At 33.7% G+C, this 18,641-nt stretch overlaps 1 long non-coding RNA gene and 2 pseudogenes across 1 annotated transcript in view; 1 reads left to right on the top strand and 2 right to left on the bottom strand.

Moving 5' to 3' along the window:
- Positions 1-2,425: 2,425 nt before the first annotated feature.
- The window catches only part of LOC118601637, a 49,245-nt gene continuing 33,029 nt past the window's right edge, over positions 2,426-18,641 (bottom strand). The window contains exon 2 of the long non-coding RNA XR_004950419.1: positions 2,426-3,335. This is a non-coding gene — a long non-coding RNA (uncharacterized LOC118601637). The remainder of the gene's footprint in view (positions 3,336-18,641) is intronic.
- Positions 8,091-10,797, bottom strand: LOC107516986 (annotated as a pseudogene).
- LOC118602489 lies at positions 12,858-12,976 on the top strand (annotated as a pseudogene).

Below are 18,641 nucleotides of genomic sequence, written 5' to 3'. Positions count from 1 at the left end.
AAATAAACACAACAATTTATGATCATAAAAACAGCCAAGAAATGAGTCAAATACATTATCAGCATCTCACATCAACATGAAGTCAAAGTGCTAATGGAAGTTATATTTTCTTCTTGGCATATTCAGCTCTTTGAGAAATATTAATGTTTTCATAGTACATCAAATGAGAAAAAATCAGGGTAGAAGAGACAGTATGTCTGAGAGACTGAGCTGAGAAATACTGAACTAATGCCTAAAGAAGTCATAGAACAAATCAGTGCAGCTGGCCTGCTAAGTGTTCATTAGCTGACCTGGAAGAGCCAGAGGTGTCTCACCTAGAGCAGCTGCCAATCCAAAAGAAAGCATCAGAGTTCGAGAGAGTCAACATCATACAATCAGAAAATTTTAGAGCTGGAAACGCTCTAAGAGGTCATATTAGTTCAGTGTCTACAAATCTGGAGATTGCTGCACTTCATCTATTCTATGAACTTCTTGAAATTATAAGCAAAGTTTTACATGTATGTGCTTAAGAACCATCGATCTAGTTCAATTATTTCATTTAACAAATGGGAAAACAGTCCCATTGAAATTGAATCTCAGCTCACTGGTACTAAATTGGAGGCAGGATCTCTTGAGTTCTGGCTATTGGTTTTTCCTATCATACCAAGTTGTCTCCTATTAAATACTAAAAATCTTAACTTCAGCAGAAAAAGACAGCTGGGATCCCAAATCCCTGATTCTCCAAAAGATTCAGCATCTTCTGTGTAATCACTCAATAAACTCTCTGTGAGTCCATTTATACTGCCCTTCCTTGTCAAAATGCCCAACATAACCTGGGTGACATCTGTGTTCCGGCAGCCCTTGCAACTGAAACATCTGACACAGTAGCTCCTCTCCTAGTGGCACCACAGAAGCCAATGAAGTCTGTCAAAATACTCGAGAGATGTGAGAAGAATATAAAAAGGTTTTGAGAATATAAGTGTTCAAGAGCAATGTTATGCAGTTACTTACATTGTATAGTTAATGTTCAATGTGTTGAAGTGAATTGAATTGGGGTATAAAGCATCTAACAAATAGTCACCCTGACCATTCTCAAAAGAGGAAGAATTCTTGCTCAAGAAACACCTCCCTTATGAATGCACTAAAGCTATTTAAACAAAACAAAAAAACAAACAACAAAAAACAATCTTTCCTTAAGCAACTCCAAACCTATTGATGAGTCTTTCGGTTACTCCAAAATGGCTCTGAATTTATAGATGCCGGGATGTTTATACATTCAAGAAATTAATGGAACTTTTGATGTTGCTGTTTACGTGTGTGTGTGTATACTTATATATGCATATCTGTATTTGTATATATTTATATATGTATTTTTTTTAATCTCTCCAGTAAGATAAAGAATCTTTCATCAAACTAGTAAGAATAAGTTCACTTACAGATGGCTTAATAGTGGTGTTTGAGGTCTAATAATATATTGCTAACTTGGGCAAGATGCCATTGGGCCGAATATCAATTTGTACTAAGTAAATTCTCTATCTCAATTTAAATGAAGTGTTTCCCCTGCAAAATCTGCTTCTTTCTATATACTGACTATTCTGATTAGTAGCATTATAATTTATCTAGTCCCTAATCTAAAATGTTTACTAAATTTCCCTCTCCCTTACCTCGAACATCTACTGAATAAGGATATCTAATCAAATATACCTTATAAACATCTATCAAATTCATGTCTTCCTTTTTCTCATGGCCATTACTTTGTTATAGGCTGTCATCATCTTGAGCCTGAATTCACAGTTCTTCCTACCTTAAACTGCTCCCATTCTAGTTTTTCCTTCATACGACATCAAAATTAATTTTCTAAAATGTACATATGATCATTTCTCATTCCTGCTTAAAACCTATCAGTGCCATCTACTATATTCAAGTAAACTCAGATTTTTACTTTAAAGTATATGGCTTTTGTAATTGAATCTTGTTGTCTTTCCTGTTCTTATCTCCAGCAACTGGTAACATCTCCCAGAGGCTCTTTAAACCTCCTGCTTAGATATCCTGTCAAGGTTCCCCATGCAATTGTTTTTCTTTATTCCTTTGACCTTTGGCATATACTATACCCACTCGATGAAACACTCTTTCTGACCGTTTTTCCATCTGGCAAAGAAACTAACCTTCCTTCAAGGCTTATGCCATATATGAAGTTAATTGTTTGCTCTACAATTTGCATTCTTTGTCCATATTTCTATCACTGCATTTTTAAGACAGTATTTTATGATTTGTTCAAGTGTTCATCTCTACCATTAGAATTTCTTTAAGAACACAAACTATACCAAATAAATTTGCGTGCCATAGAACCTAACAAAAAGTTTAAAAAGAAGTATAACTGTTTGATGAAGAATTAAATGAATGAGTTAATAAAAAATATAGAAGAACTAGGATCCCTATTCTGTTGTACACATAATTGGTTCAACTTTTTTTTTTTTTTTTTTAATTCTAGGATATTCAGACTATACTTGTTTCTACTTACCCTAGGTTCGATTAAATAAAACTCACTGTTTGCTAGGGCTGCCATAATAAAGAACTACAGATTAGGTGGCTTAAACAACATAAATTTATTTTCTCACAGCTTGGGAGGCTAGAAATCTGAGACCAAGAAAGAACATGAAAGGTTGGTTCCTTCCAAGGACTATGTGGAAGGAAGAATCTGTTCAATGTGTCTCTTCTTGGGTTATAGATGGCTATCTGCTGTGTCTTCACATGGTCTTCCCTCTTTCCATGTCTATATCCAAATTTCCTCATTTTAAAAGGACAACAGTGATACTGGATTAGGGCCCACTCTAATGTCCCCATTTTAAAATAATCACTTCTCTAAAAACCCTATTTCCAAATAAGGTTGAATTCTACAGTACGGGGGTTAATACTTCAACATGAATTTTTTTGAGGGGACACAATTCAGCCTATAACACCTATGCTCACACTTATTAAAAAAAGTTGAGCTATGGTTGTTTTTCGGTCTTTTCAGAATGTTTCTAAATAATTAGCAAGATTTTTAAGAATATTTTCTACTACCTTTAAATCATTTTCATTAAGAAAAAGTCCCTAAGGCCTCCAACAGTGGTTTTGAAACCCAACTGTTACACTGAAGTCAGCACCAGAGCTGAAGGAAGAACAACTGGATTGAAATTAATCCTAGCTGACCTTTTAACCATTGAGTTTTCCCTGGGCATAGTACTCAAACTGTGCCTTACTGTTTTACCTGGAAAGGAAAGTGGTTGGAATGAATTCCTCTGCAGTTCCACAAGCCCAACGACTGAGTCTACCTTGTCTTATTTTGCCAGGCAACTGGCACTGTGAGAGGTGACCTAGAAATAATACAAGAACACTTATTTAAATGAAGAGATTAATATAAATTCAGTTGAGTTTAGAAATGTTTACACAGCTGAAGACTATGAACCTTCCAGACTTCTTAGACAAATTTCATCCATTCTCTGAGGACAGACTGCTTTTGGAAATGTAAATGCACACAGATGTTGCCTTTAGCACATACATGAAAAAAAAAAATACCTATGATAGGTATCCCTCATGGCAGTTCTTATGCTACTTCAAAATTATTTTCATCGAGGTTGACTATTCCAGCAATATTCATTTTCTTGAAAATTAGTCCTAGAAAAATAGAACTTATCACAAAGTAGGTTAAAAGATTTTAGTTACATATTGATAAAAATTCTCTTGAATTCTGTGATGAAGTTCAAAGCATCTAAGTGTTCTCTTACTAAATGGTATCCAAGTGCTACTCTGAACTAACAAATTAAAAAAGAAAAGGAACACAACACTGTATCTATTTTATGATTATTTTATATTATACAGTACAATAGTCAGACATTTATGTATGACATGATCTCCCTGATTACTCTAGCACCCATCTGGCACTGCACACAGTCATTTTAATAATATTGACTATAATGCCTATGCTGTACTCTACATCACCCAGACTGTTTTGTAACTAATTCATACTTCGCCCCTTCACCTTTTTCACCCAGCCCACAAACCTCCTCCCATCAACCAATCACCAGTTTGCTCTCCGTGTCTATGAGTCTGTTTTCATCTAACTGTTGTTTCTTTTGTACCTTATATTCTGCATATAAATAAAATCACATGGTATTCATCTTTCTCTGACTTATTTCATTCATCATAACCTCGAGGTCCATCCACATCACTGCAAATGGTAAGATTTCATTTTTTAATGGCTAATATTCCATTGTATGTGGGTGTATGTATGTATTTATATGTATACATACACGCGCGAGTGCGCACACACACACACACTTCTTTATCTAATCATCTATTGATGGGCACTTAGGCTGCTTCCATATCCTAGTTAGGGTGAATAGCACTGCCATGAACATAGGGGCATGTAGATCTTTATGAACCAGCGTTTTGGTTTTCTTTGGATAAATACTCAGAAGTGAAATTGCTGGATCAAAAGGCAGTTCTGTTTTTAATTTTTTGAGGAACCTCCAACTGTTTTCCATAGTGGTGGTACCAGTGTACAAGGGTTCCCTTTTCTCTGCATCCTCACTAACACTTGTTGTTTTCTGATTTACTGATGAGAGCTATTCTGACAGGTATGAGGTGATATCTCGTTATGGTTTTAATTTATCTGATCATTCATGATCTTAAGCATTTTTCATATGTCCATTAGCCATCCGTATGTACTCTTTGGAGAAATACCTATTCAAGTCTTCTGCTCATTTACTTGGACTGGTTTTGTTGTTGTTGTTGTTGAATTGTATGAGTTCTTTATAAATTCTAGATATTAACCCCTTGTCAGATATATTACGAGCAAATATTTCCTATTCTATAGGTTGTTCCTTTTGTTGATGGTTTCCTTTAATGTGCAAAAACATTTTTAGTTTGAGGTAGTCCCATTTATTTTTATTTCTATTGCATGAAGAGATATATAAGAAAAAAATTACTAATGGCTATTCAGATTTTACTATGTTTTCTCCCAGGATTTTTATGGTTTTGGGTCTTACATTTAAGTCTTTAACTCACTTTGAGTTTATTATTGCATATGGTGTAAGAAGGTGGTCCAATTTCATTTTTTTTTGAATGATCTGTTCAGTTTTCCCAACACCATCTGTTGACAAGATTATCTTTACCCCACAGTACATTATTGTCTTTGTCACAGATTAAATGACCATATAGGCATGGATTTATTTCTGGGCTCTCTATTCTGTTCCATTGATCTAAGTATCCATTTTTATGCTGGTATCATGCTGTTTTGATTACTACAGTCCTGTAGTACAGTTTGATATCAGGAAATATGATACCTCCAGCTTCGTTCTTCTTTCTCAAGCTTGCCATGGCTATTAAGAGATCTTTTATGGTTCCATATAAACTTTAGGATTATTTGTTCTAGTTATGTGAAAAATGATATTTATATTTTGTTAGGGATTGCACCGACTCTACAGACTGCTTTGGGTAGTATGGACATTTTAATTGATTCTTGCTACTGATGAGCATGGTATATGCTTCCATTTATTTGTATCTTCTTCAATTTCTTTTTTTCAGTGACTTATAATTTTCTAAGAACTTACCTCCTTGTTTGATTCCTAAGTGTTTTATTGTTTTTTATATAATCATAAACACAATTTTCCTAATTTCTCTGATAGTTCATCATTGGTGTATAAAAAATGCAACTTGCCTCTGAATAGTAATTTTGTATCCTACTATTTTGCTGAATTATTTATCTTCTAACATTTTTGGTGGAATCTTTAGGGTTCTCTATAGATAGTATCATGTCATCTGAAAATAATGGCAATTTTAATTCCTCTTTTCCAATTTTGATGCCTTTTCTCTTTTCTTTCTTCTTTCTTTCTTTCTTTTCCTTTTTCTTTTCTTTCTTTCTTTTTTCTTTCTTCTTTCTTTCTCTTTCTCTCTCTCTCTCTCTCTCTCTCTCTCTCTCTCTTTCTTTCTTTCTTTCTGATTGATGTAGCTAGGACTTCCAAATTACGCTGAATAGAAGTGATAAAAGTAGACATCCTTGTCTTGTTCCCAATATTAAGAAAAAGACTTTTAGCTTTTCCCATTGAGTGTGATATTAGCTGGTTATCATATATGGAATCATCATATATGATCTTTATTATGTTGAGGTATGTCCCCTCCATTCTCACTTTGCTGAGAGTTTTTATCATAAATGGATGCTGCTTTATTTTTGTCAACTGCTTTTTCTATATCAATTAATGTGATCATATGATTTTTGTCTTTCAATTTGTCAATGTGTTGTATAACATTACTTGATTTGAAGATATTAAACCAGCTTTGCATACAACAAATAAACCCAACTTGATTAGGGCATAGATGTTTTCAATGTGTTGCTGAATTAGGTTTGCTAATTTTTCATTGAGAATTTTTGCATCCATGTTCATCAGGGATATTGGTCTACAGATTTTTTTTTTTTTTTTGGTAGTATCTGCTTTTGGAAATAATAAATGGTAGCCTTGGAAAAAGAGTTAGGGAGCCTTCCTTCCTCAATTTTTTTGGAATAGTTTGAGAAAAATAGTGTTACTTCTTTAAAATGTTTGGTAAAATTTACCTATGAAATCATCCAGTTCAGGCCTTTTGGTTTTTTGTAATTTTTTTGAATACTGATTTGATTTTGTTGGTGGTAATCAGTCAGTTCATATATCTACTTTTAAATACAACAAATAACAACAGCACACAATGAAATTATCTTTACTGACACAGAAAAACAAATATGTATTTGAAAGAGTTAAATTCTCTTGATAAATGTGCTTTCCTACATTTTGTAGAAAGTTTACTGATCAAAAGTTTTGGAAAAAAGTTTTGAAAGAGAATGACTCATAAACATTTAAGAAATAATGAAAATATTATAAACACAAAGCTGTAGGATATGAAAGGACAACTTGAAACAACATCAAATCTGGAAGGAAAAAATACATTCAGATTATTTAGGACACAAATAATTCCTTAAAAGGGATGTTTATGTTATATTAACCACCTGAGACTAATTCTTTATTTTTTTTTTGGGGGGAGGCTAATTCTTAAAGATACGAGGTATATATTTAACTGACATTAATTAATTTAAACATATATTTAATGCTGGAGAAGAACAGTGAGCTCACATCAAAAAAGAGCTATCTCAATATTCAACACTAGACAATATTAATGATAACAAATTATTTAAAGAGCATCACCAATATAAACTTTAAGATGCATATAGAATGTGGGTTTGGGTTTTTATTACAACTATGTTAATGAACAATTTGACGGTGCTTTTAGTACTTGAAGTTTCTATGGATTTACGAATTTTGCTTGGACTACTGCTCTTCTGGATAGTCAAAAGATACTGTAGAGAGTGGGGCAGATGGCAATACAATCATGGCCTACAGCTATAAGATTCAGTAATTGATATAATGGTAAAAAAAAAAACGATACAGGGTTGCAAAAAGAACACCGTAAATATTTATGCAAGTTATCGTGATCTGAGGTTCATATGTACTTTAAGAGTATACTGATCACACAAATTTGATAAAATATTTCTTCCATTTAAAGAATACCTCATTCCACAAGTCATTTCTTCAAAGATACTGTGTCTCAAAGTTCTTACATGGTTGATTCACTTCTTATGGCTAAGTGCTCCTAGAGAATGTTTTATTCATTCTTGCTGATAGCTCTGGAAAATATAAGTAGTTTGCATACCCATATTTTTAAAGCACACATCTCTCCTTTTCCTTCTATGATGAAAAATCATTGCAAATTTTAATTAAGATTTGAGGTGGAACTAAATATTTATATGTGTGAGTCTAAAGTAGGAAGGGATTAACTGGCCAGAATATTTTGCTAACCATGAAAAAAAGGCCAACAAACTCCCACTTCACTAAGATATCCAAACACAGGTTCTCAAAGGTATGTTTCCTGAATATAAAGGTTTTTTCCATCTGAGGGGTAGGAGCTAACATTACTCCCTACTATTTAGTTCATTCCACTATTTTCAGTTTATCTAAGTTTTTCCTCCTTTATACTCTCCACATATTTTGAAAATTATAGGCTGCTCCTTTCCTCTAAACTTGAAACGAGGTGTTCTTGTTTTTAAAAAAAAAAAAAAAAAAAAAAAACCACCACTGAAATATAATTCACATACAATAAAATTCACCTATTTAAAGGGTATAATTCATTGGTTTTCAGTATTTCACGGAGTTGTGCAATAATCACAGTTAATTTTAGAACATTTTTATCCTTCCAAAAAGAAACCCCATACTGATTAGCAGTCACTCCTATTCCACTATCTCTCAGCCCTAGGAAACCAATAATCTACTTTCTGTTTCTATAGAATTACCAATTCTAGACATTTCATATAAATGGAATCACACAGTATAGTCATGTGTTGCTTAACAATGGGAATACTTTCTGATAAATGCATTATTAGGCAATTTCATCACGTAAGAACATGACTGAGTTTAATTACACATAGATGGTATAGCCTACACATCACGCCTAGGCTATATAGTATAGCCTATTGTATTGCTCCTAGGCTACGAATCTATTGAGCATGTTATCGTACTTACACAGGCAACTGTAACCAAAGGGTATTTGTTTATCTCGACATATCTAAACATGGAAATGGTACAGTAAAAATATGGTACAAAAGATAAAAAAAAATGGTACACCTGGATAAGGCCCTTACCATATAACTGGAACTTGCAAGACTGGTAGTTGCTCTGGGTCAATCTGTGAGTGAGTGGTATGTGAATGTGAAGGCTTAGGAAATTACTGTATACTGCTATAGTCTTTATAAACATTATATGCTTAGGGTACACTAAATGTATTTTTAAATCGTATCTTTGAAAATTAATTAACCTTAGCCTACTGTAATTTTTATTTATTTTATTTTTTTTTTAAGTAAAAGAGACTTGTTTTATTCTGTACGGACTGTATACAAACAAACCACCCATTCTGAAAACAGCAGAGTCTCTGGGAAGCGGTTCCTTCCTAAGAGAGAGGAGTGAGAAAGGAGTGAGAGAGGAGAAAATTTTTTGATTCCATGGGATTTGGCTAGCCTCATCTGCAGCCACACACCCCTCCTTGCCTTAAACCTTGGTTCCAGCTTCTCAGGTCCAGGAGGAAGCCTCAGCCTGGGCAGGTTTAAACCAGTCACTCAACCTCCATCTTATTTTTCTGCAAAGAATCAATGAGGGCTTGCCATTCTGCTGAGAAAAACGCTTATAGACTTTGATCTTATTTCGAATTGGTTTCGAGTTGTCTTGATAGTAATTCTTCTCATCCTGGGCCATTGCCTTGTAGTCCTCCCCATGGTTCTCTACCATGTAGGGTACATACATGAGGTCCCAAGACACTGTATATCCTTTCTTTTCTGGGAGGCTGGCTTCTGTCTCCAAGTCATTTAGCACATAGGGCTTCTGCATAAGTTCCTGAGGCCACTCCACTCTGTCCACCCCCATGGCCTTGACCTTTTTCTTTTGGAGGGGTCCTGCCTTGTTGCGGTCCATTGACAACCCCATCTCAGCCGGGTTCTACCACACAAATTTAATGTGGTCCCAGGCATGCCGAATGTGGGAGCATTCGATCCAGGGCACTGCCTTCTGTTAAGCATTCCAGTTAAGACACTTTTGGTTAACACTGTAACCGATCTTCTGCCTCTGGGTCTTTCCCTTGGCCTTGGGCATCATGCTGACCACCACACAGGTAACTCAAGAGTCTGTGCTCTCACTCCTGTAATTTTTTTTTACTTACAAACTTTAACTTTGTAAAACTTTTCAACTCTTCTGATAACATTTAGCTTAAAACAAACACTGTACAGCTCAGCTGTACAAAAATGTTTTTTTCTTTATATTCTTATTCTTTATACTTTTATCAAGTATTATGTAATGTACATAATTGCATTTCTATACCTTATACAACTAGCTGCAGTTTTGTTTACACCAGCATTACCACAAACACCTGAGTAATATGCTATACTCTGACATTATGATGTCACTAGGCAATAGGAATTTTTCAGCTCCATCATAATCTTATACTATTATATACATATTCCATCATTGACCAAAATGTCATTATGTAGTACATATCTGGACCTGGTCTTTTGTGACTGGTTTCTTTGCCTTACCATGTGGTAGAATATACCAATACTTCATTCCTTTTCATTGCCAAATAATATTCCATTAAATAGATATATCAGATTTACTGATTCATTCATCAGTTGATGAACAGTTGGGTTGTTGCCACTGTTAGGCTATATTAAATAATGGCATTATGAGTATTCACGTACAAATGCTTAAGTAGACAAACATGTGTTTTCATTTCTCTTGGATATGTAGCTAGCAATGGAATTTGAAACATATAGAAAGTCTATGTTTAACAATTTAAGAAACTGTCAAACTGTTCTCTAAAACAACTACACCAGTTTATATTTCCTTCATCAGCAATGTATGAGGCTTCTAGTTTCTTTCTACCCACAACAGCACATACTATTATCTGATCAACTTTTTAGTTATCCTAGTGGGTGTAAAGTGGTATACTATTTATGGTTTTGATTTGTATTTTCCTAACATGTAATAATGTCAAGCATTTTCATGTGCTTATTGGCCATTTGTATATCTTCTTTGGAGAAATGTCTATTCAAACTCTTTGCCCATTTTTAATTTGGTTATTTGTTTTTATAGTACTGAGTTGTGAAAGTTCTTTACACATTCTAGATATATTATTTGTAAATATTTTCTTCCATGATATAGATTTTTTTTTACTTTTTGGTGGTAAAATTTATAACAAAAAAGTTTTAAATTTTGATGTAATATAATTTATTTTCATTTGTTCCTTGTGCTCTTAGTGTCATATATAAAAAATCACTGCAGAGCCCAAGATCATGAAGATTTCTTCGTGTTTGTTTGTTTGTTTGTTTTTTCTAAGAGTTCTATAGTTTTAGCTCTTATGTTTAGGTTTCTGGTCAATTTTAAATTGCTTGTATGTGTTGTGAGGTAAGGCTATCCAACTTCATTCTCTGCATGTGGATACCCAGTTGTCTAAGCCCCATTTGCTGAAGATTCTTTCCACATTGGATCTTTTTGGTACTCTTATCAAAAAGCAACTGGCCATAATTTTAAGTTTACGAATATAGTATTGAAGGAAAAAACTGACCTTAAATATTTCCATCAAATCTGATGAGATTTACTAACCAGCAATGTGGTAGAAAAATAGGTAGCCAGCATCTAGATGACAGATACAACATGGCAGCAAAATACAGACTCTCTATATATCAATATCAAAAACAAAGCCGATAATAAGCTAGAAGGAAAAAAAGGTGATATCATATGTTCATAAAGCCACAATAATGACCCAAGTCAAGTAGGTAGCTACAAAGAGATTTTATGTGATTCATCTAGATTAAAGATGTATGAGGAACAGCCAACTGTTTAACAAGCTGGTTCAGTATAGAGATTCAATGAAACAAGAAATGAAAATAGAACACAAGCCATGTAGACAAAATAAATAAGACACAAATTTGGGGAATGCCATGAGAATGTAAAGAAATAGACTAAGATTTAACCCAGATATACCAGATATGAAATTGAGAACAGTCTCCCCTCTTCAGTTAGAAATATACTTATCAAATACTGCATCCTTAGTAAGGCCTAGCTTATGGATTTGTAGAGACTTAGGGAGCACATCACTGCCTACGACTAAGAAGCATTTGTTGACTTCTAGCTAAATCCCAGGCATCTCTCAGTTGCTTTACATATATTATCTCACCTAATTCACATGAGTACCATAAGAGGTTAATCCTCTTATATTCATATTAGAGGTGACAAAACTGAGATTTTAAAAGGTTAAGTATCTTATCTAAGTCTCCCAGCTATAAAACAGCTGAGTCTTGATTTAAACCAGATCTCGCTGACTCCAAATTATATGGTCTTTTGATTATAGTGGTGAAGATTTTTTTAAAAACTTCATTTAGATAAAGCTTAGCCTTTCACTTAAAATAATATATGAGTGGTATGTGGCTTGGGTGCTAAAAGCTAGAGGTTGACAGGATTTCTAATATTCATGGGTTATTAATAGTGCCATCAAGCTAATCACTTATATTGGAAACTTATAAACTATCTCTGATTTCCTCTCCCAACATATCATTTATACGTGACATCCGTTTCCTCCTTTCCATTCTACTCTCTTAGATCTATTTCAGGTCATCATCACTCCTAAACTTGTTCACTGTAATATCTTCCAAACTAATATTCTATGTGTTGGCTCTGTTCACATAAATTCAGGTGATTCACTACTACAAAACTAATCCTGAAATGCAGCTCTGATCATGGCATATCTACACTAAAAAATATTAAATACTCTCCCCTCATGCTCACTAAATCAAATACAGCTAATTGATCTTCACATTCAAGACATCCATAATACAGCCATGACTTTCCATTCCTGCCTAGACAACTTAGCTGCCTACAGACAAACTGAATCATTTACTATTGTTGGAAATTACTAAATGCTTTCCAAACTTAATGCATTCTCTCCTCTAGGAAAGGAAAGCCTCCCTCATATGTCTGCACAATGAAATCCAATCCATCTCAAATGCCACCCCTTCCAGAAAAACTATCCCAAATCCTTCAACATGATGATTGTGCCCTCTTTTAATTAATTTTTCTTATATAGGTCATATGACGTAAAATTATTCTAGCTCTGTGGACTTACTTAATCTCCCTTTTTAAGCATCAAGTTCTAGACATGAAAGCAAAGCTTGTATATTCTTCTCTGAATTCCGTGAACGCTTAACAGATTCTCTGAAATTACAGGCATTAAAAACTAACCATTGGATTAAATTATTAAAGTTAAAAAATATAGTCTACGGCCATGCTACCCTGAAGAAGCCTGATCCCATGTGCTCTTTGAAGCTAAGCAGGGTCAGGCCTGGTTAGTACTTGGATGGGAGACCACCCAGGAAGACCAGGTGCTGTAGGAATAAAAAAATTAAAAAATAAGGGATTGCAAACTGGCAAGGTCCTTGTAATCTGTGAGGTCAACCAAGAGTTGCTTCACCTAAAAAATAATACTAATAAATAATAAATAAAAATTTAAAAAATAAAGTTAAAAATATAGTGACATATTAACCAGAACTACATTGGTTGTAAATGACATGTGCTTAGGCAAAAGAGAGAATTACTTTTGGCTCATATGAACAAACTATGGAAAAGGAATGATAGGATGGCTTCCAAATGACACAGATACAGACAGGACTTTGTTTCATGTCACTATGCCTCTCCTTTGGAGGTGGGGGGCAGCTGGGAGAAAGCGGCGAAGAGTTAAAGAAGTACAAATTAGTAGTTGATAGATGGTCATGGGAATGGGGAGTATGGCATAGGGAATGCAGTCAGCAGTAATGTAATAGCTATGTGTAGAGCCAGAGGAAAGAGTAATCACATATATGTGTCTAACCAATGTACTATATCCTTGAAACTAATAAAATCTAAAAATGAAAAAAAACTAAATGAGAAAAAAATGACCTCTAAGGCAGTGAGTCAAATGAATTATCCATTTATTCTTAGTCTTCTCATATGATATTAAAAGGTAATACATAGTGAGCATTTATTAGCATTCTCATTTATTCCGTTACTAAAATGTTTAAAATGCTCAAATGAAACCTCCCCGTGAAGACATATACATCTACTATAAGCATACTGCTATCTTTCTTTGAATTCCTACAGCTCTTATTTGTTGTCTGTTGCTTAATCACATGTAATCAGGCTTCCAGGAGCTTCTTTACTAATAGAAGTGAAACATCTACACAGTGGAGCAATGGAAAGAACTAACTTATTAGGAGATCCGGTCAGATTCAAATTCATGAACTGTGGGATCCTGGAAAAGGGAATTAAAAGGTCTGCTATGTACATCAGCGGGAATTCTTCAGCAGTAGTCAGCTGACAGAGAGACAACAGAAGGAAGCCAGGATTTAGTTGTCCTGGCAACTGTCAATTATCAATCTGTCAAAACAAAGGAGATAGATATGAGAACTAGAAGGGTAGTCCTAACAGGACCTACTATGAATAGATGTTAGTAGAAAGAAAAAGAAGAAATAAAAATGGATGCCAAGTTATGTGGCTAAAAGGTAAATTTCTAAAGAAAATATAATTGAGTGCTTAAAGCAAAAAATAATGCAGTGTGGATTCTACACATATATAAAAGGAAAATCTATGAAAAAAGAGCCCGAGTGAAATAATAAGGGAAATGAAGATATGCTTTATTTTGTAGCAAATGAAAGGAAAGAAACCCCACCTTAAGAGTTAAGAAGAAAAACAGTAGAAAACAAATAAATAATACTACAAAGATGAAAAGGACAAGGTCTGAGGTAAAAAATATACCAGATCAGTTTTTCAGTAGATTATGTGAACCAGAAAAACACAAACAAACAAAAAAAAGGGTGGTGAATTTGAAAACATAGCAATGGAGACTGTGAAAAAAGAAACAGAGAAGGAAGTAAACAAGTCAGTATAGGGAAAGGGAGAGATGGAGGGGAAAAAGAAGAAAAAAGAAGATATTGTAGGAAATATAATACGTATGTAAATAAAATATTTGATAACAACAGCATAAAGGATGGGAGAAGAGAAATATTAGAATATTACTGTAAAGTTTTTTATATTATATATATATATATGAAGTGGAATAATATCACTTGAAGGTAAAATCTGGCAAATTAAAAAATGCATGCTATAAGTTCTAAAGCAACCACTAAAGTAACAAAATGAAGAATTACAGCTAATAATAATAAACTGAGATAATATGAAACTATTCTAAAAAGTACTCAATCCAAAAGGAGGGAGATAAAGAGGGGAGGAGATCAAAATAAAGATAAAATAGAAAACTAAAAGCAAAATGATAAGCTTAAACCTCATATCAATAATCGCACAATATGTAAACTGTTTATAAACACAGCAATTAGAAGGCAAATATCATAAAACTGAATTAAAAAAAGATCTAACTGTGCACTACATGTACAAAACACACTTTAGGTATAAAAAAATAAAAAGGTTAAAAATAAAAGGACAATAAATATATACCATGCTAACACTAGTCAAAAGAAAGCTAGAATGACTATATTAATATTTAAAAAATTATATTTCAGAGCAAAGAATAATACTGGGAATAAGAGGTTTTCATAAAAGTAATAATTCATCAAGAAAACATAGCAATCCTAAAGATTTATGCATCTAATAAAGGAATGTCAAAATACATAAAGCAAAAATTGATAGAACGGGCAGAAATCAATAAATACATATAGTCAGAAATCATAGTTGGAGCAGAAAACATCAAAATAGAAATGTAAAACAATGATAATCAATAAAATCAGCTGATTCTGAGAAAAACAGAGTAGATACAAATTAACAATATCTGATGAAACAGAAAACCTCCCAAGAAGACAGCACATAGGAGAGTTCATTCAAGAAAAATAGGAAACCCTATATAGACCTGTATCTACTGAAATGACTGAATTTGTAGCTAAAAAAACCTTCTCACAAAGAAAATAAGATTAGAGAATAACTAAATAAATGCAGAGATATTCCATGTTCCTTGACAGAGAGACTTAATGTTGTCAAGATGTTAGTTATTCTTAACTTGATCTATAGATGCAATAAAATTCCAATCAAAATCCCAGCAAATAATTTTACAAATATCAACAAACTAATTCAAAAGTTTATATGGAGAGGCGAAAGATCCAGAATAGCTAACACAATATTGAGGACTGACACCACCTAACTTCAAGACTTACTGTAAAACTACAGTAATAAAGAGTGAGCTTATTGGTGAAAGAATGGACCAATGGAACGAAATAAAGAGCCCATAATAAGACCCACATAAATATAGTCAACTTATCTTTTATGAATGGACAAAGGCAAAAGAATGGAGCGAGACAGTCTCTTAAACAAAGGGTACTAAACCAACTGAACATTCATATGCCGAAAAAAGAAAAAAAAAAGAAAGAAAAAATCTAGGAACAGACCGTACAGCCTTCATAAAAAATGACTCAAAATGGATCACAGATCTAAATATAAAATGCAAAACTCTAAAACCATAGAAGATAACAGGAGAAAACCAAAGAAAAATAAATAAATAAAATAAGCAGTTTGGCTGGATCCCAGCTGCTAATGGAGTTTAGCCCACATTTCTGTTTGGCTATAATATGGAGCTTCCAACCTGATAGTTACCAAGTAAAGTTCTTAGGACGCAAAATTTTTAGTTTGTCTTTAGTAAGATTTTGCATTCTTATCCTTTTCCTTTTCTTCTTAAATGCAGAACAATTGTACCTCCAATGTACTGATTTATTTTTTTTTTACAGTATCTGCAAATATCTGAAGGCAAAACAGCAATCAGAGTGGACTTTGTTTTTTTTCTAACTTTTGTCCTTCCATCTTATTAAGGAAGTCTTAATGGTTAGCCATTGTAACAATATGACAGCTCCCCTCTCCCATTTTTTCTTTTTTTCAATTTGAAGTTTTTCCAATTCAAAGGATCCATTGGCTAGCCACTGAGGAGCAACACCTAGTCATCTCAATAGCGCCTCAAACCAAAGAACCCTTTTATGGCTTAACCAAAAATGCAAGCACTAAATCCAGAAAATTCACTCCCAGAGTTAGCTTAAGAAAGATGAGGGGCCTCTTTTAGCTAAATAGCCATTTTAAATCAAAGGGAATCACATGTTTCCTCCTTTGGAACAAAATAAGGTGACTTATCAAGCCAAGAGTTCTTCCATTTTTTCATTTCCTAAACTAGGATCCACAGATTACTTGGCTACCCAGGAGATGGATATGCATCCTCTAGCTAGCAGAAAATCCATCTCTGGGAAGAAAAGTATTAACAAAATCCATGAGCACTCACACCAAATAACCAAGAATCACTATACCCAAGCAACTACTAATTCCACAAATAATTTTTTTTTCTGCTAATTTAAATATAGGGGGAAAAAAAAAAAACAGACTGTCACCACTCTGCTTCCACTGAACTCTTCAAGTAGAGATCCAGAAGTATGACTTGGCAAGAATGCTTATTTTTGATGGAAAACCTACCCACTATGCTAACTGTTGAGGAGGAAAAATTGTGTACACTGCCCCTCTGGTTCCTTCGACTGATCTAATTACATCAACATGAGACCACTTAAAAGGAAAAAATAATCAAATTTAATTACATACGTACAGAAACCCCACATACATTCAGTTAGAGACTGAAAAATAAAATAAAGTATATATGACATCCCAAGCTAAGGAATGGGATAAGGTATCTAGGGCTTCAGGAGGGAGGAGGGTAATTCCCAGGACAATAAGAAGAGCATATGTTTAGTTATTAGATATTTGCCCTGCTATATAGATAAATCATAAAAAGTTATTTCCAGCAATAACTATAGCAAAGGTCCCCAAACTTAAATTCTTTAAGGGAGAGATAAAAGTTTGTCATGAGCTCTCAGAGTCTCTACTGCCCTCAGCTCAAAATAATCCACATGCCAAAGTAACACATCTTGGGGAGTCCTATTCTGAACCCCTTCACAAAACATATAAAAAATGTTCTAAACTAAATAAGAAAACACAGCCCCAATTAAAAATTTGGCATAAGAGTTGAACGGATACTTCACAAAAGAAGATATGCAGACAACAAATAAGCAAATGAAAAAATCTCATTTTTATGTCATTTTATGATATATCATTTTAATGATATAAAAATGTCATCATTCATCATTAGGGTAATACAACTTAAAATCATTGTGATACCACCACTCCAACCCTATTGGAACGACTAAAGTTTAAAAGACTAACCATACCAAGGGTTCGCAAGAATGTGGAGGAACTGGAACTTGCATAGTGGCACACGCTGCTTATTAGAATGTGATATGGTCAATCACTTTGGAAACTAGTTTGACGGATTCTTAAAAATTTAAACGCACACCTACCATATGTCCAACCATTTCAATTCTAGTTATTTACGCAAGATAAAAGAAAGCACATAACCATACAAAGATTTATACACTAATGTTCATAGAGCTTTACTTGGGAGAGCAAAAATCTCAAAACAACCAAAAGACTAGGACATAAATAGAATTGTAACTATCATCATAAATAACAAGACTGAATCTCAAAACTGCCTTGGGTGAAAGAAAAGAGAAGATACTACATATTTCATTTATATAAAACATTATAAAATGCAGAGTAATATTCAGTTACTGAAAGCTGAGCAGTAGTTACTTGGTGCTGCAAGGAAAGGGGTCAAGTGGGAGTAATTACCGAGGGGCATTGGAAAAGGCCAGTGAACGATGGATACGTTTACTATCTTGATTGTGGTGATGTCTGACAATGTATAAACAAATTCAAATTTATCAAACTGTATATTTTAAGTAGGTAGTATATATTGCATGTCAATTATATCTCAAAAAAATGTTAAAATAGAGAAGCATCCTTCATTCATCAAAGGATATGTGACAGAAACATTTTTAAAGAGCTCTCTCTCGATTACCAATGTAAATGTCAAGTCTAAAACAAATGGCCCATAATTTTCTCCATGTAATCCATTCTTTATCAGAATCCCTAACATAAACAGCAGTAAAACAATATTTAAAATGTTAAAATAAGACTAAAGGTCATCTGAGT

Source organism: Rousettus aegyptiacus, unplaced genomic scaffold, assembly GCF_014176215.1.
Source record: "Rousettus aegyptiacus isolate mRouAeg1 unplaced genomic scaffold, mRouAeg1.p scaffold_m13_p_4, whole genome shotgun sequence".
Classification (NCBI taxonomy): Eukaryota; Metazoa; Chordata; class Mammalia; order Chiroptera; family Pteropodidae; genus Rousettus; species Rousettus aegyptiacus.
The sequence above is the reverse complement of the archived record's forward strand: the minus strand, read 5'-3'. Positions and strand labels throughout refer to the sequence as shown.